A 1,575-nucleotide genomic window follows, 5' to 3' on the forward strand; every position below is an offset into this window, starting at 1 on the left:
CGTGCTTCCATGCCCATGACATGGGCATAGGCTGGCCTCACAGACTCATCGGAGGAGACCCAGTGCAGGAAGATGCAGGCCACGACATGGGAGGTGCCAAGTGACCCCAGAGGGATCGCACAGGCCTTGCACAAAGCACTGGGCTCAAGGGACCCAGCACAGGATCTGGACACCAGGCCACAGGGCATGGGGAGTTCTGGTGGGGGAGGCCATGGTGGGGGGTGTAGTCCATGGAAATGTCCCAGAAGAGGCAGGATACAAGGAAGGCAACAGGACTGAACTTCCCCCGGTCGATGGAAGAGTCAGAGGATCACAGATCTTTGGGTAAACTCAGAGGCCCTGGAGATGTTGGCTGAAATGCTGTCATTTGGTCAGAAAAGTTGAGCCACAAACCCTGAGTCAACATTGAATGAAGTTACTCTTTGTTGCTTCTAGGAATCAGTGTGCATGGGCCATTAGAAGTCACATTGCATGAGGTCTAGGATATATTTACTTTTCATCATTTTCAGGACTAGATTTTTCTTGAAGAAATGCTAAGCATGTGTCTTTCCATTCTTTTCTTTGTGAAATGGGCCTCGGTTTTCAGGAGCGGATTCCTGGTGCTCATCACCACTGTGAGCCCTGAAGACTAACCCCTGTCACCTCCCACAGTGGATGTGACCACATAGGTTAAGGGGGGCTCACTGATGAAGCCCCAGTGCTCAGTACAGAGCAGAAATACCAGATCCTTCACTGAATGAGGGAGGGGATGAGGGAAGATGGGACTGAGAGAAAGAGAGAGGGAGGGAGGAGGGGAGAGGGGGAGGGAAGAGAGGGAAGATGAAAGGGACTGAGGGAGGATAAGAGTGAGGGAAGGAGGAGGATGAGAGGAGAGGGAGAGAGGCAGAGAGGGAGGCAGGGAGGGAGGGGGCTGGAGTCAGGGAGGAAGAGAGGGGTAGAGGGGAAGGAGAGAGGGGGGAATGAATGATGGAGTGAATAAATGAAGAAGGGAGGGAGGGAGTGAAACCACAGAAACCGGTCTATACATCAGGAGCTATTATTTTCAGTGGGGTCTCAAGAAATCGCAGCTCAGGTCCTGGATGGTAGCTCGGGGCACGTCCATCTGTTCTCCCAGTGCTGACCTTCCTTCTCCTTGGTCCTCTGTCATCCTCAATCCTCTCCACCTCCTCCTTAAACAATTATGAATATCCCCAGGAACAGGGTGGCAGGAGTGGGGTCTCAGGAGGGGCTGCCACAATCCCGTGCCCCAGAGAACACTGAGAAAGTAGCCACAGGACATTGTCATGAGGACTGGGATGAGGATCCCATCCATCTCCTTGGGCATGAACATTGCTCCATTCCCTGCTGTCTCCACCACTGCTGTGCCAAATACTACTGAAAACACATCTGTGACAAACCGAGCCAGAGTTTCTGGAGGTGAGTCCCAGGCTGAGGCCTACTAGGAGATAGGTGCCCCTGTGGCCAGGGATGGGTGCCGCTCACTGTTGTCCTAGACAGGGGTGCCTGTCCCCCTTCTCTCCAGGGGACCTGCATTGGACGCCTGCTTCCCCACGTTCTCCCCAGGGCTGCTGGTCC

Source organism: Enhydra lutris, unplaced genomic scaffold (assembly GCF_002288905.1).
Source record: "Enhydra lutris kenyoni isolate GAN:26980312 unplaced genomic scaffold, ASM228890v2 scaffoldscaffold43, whole genome shotgun sequence".
NCBI classification, from domain to species: Eukaryota; Metazoa; Chordata; class Mammalia; order Carnivora; family Mustelidae; genus Enhydra; species Enhydra lutris.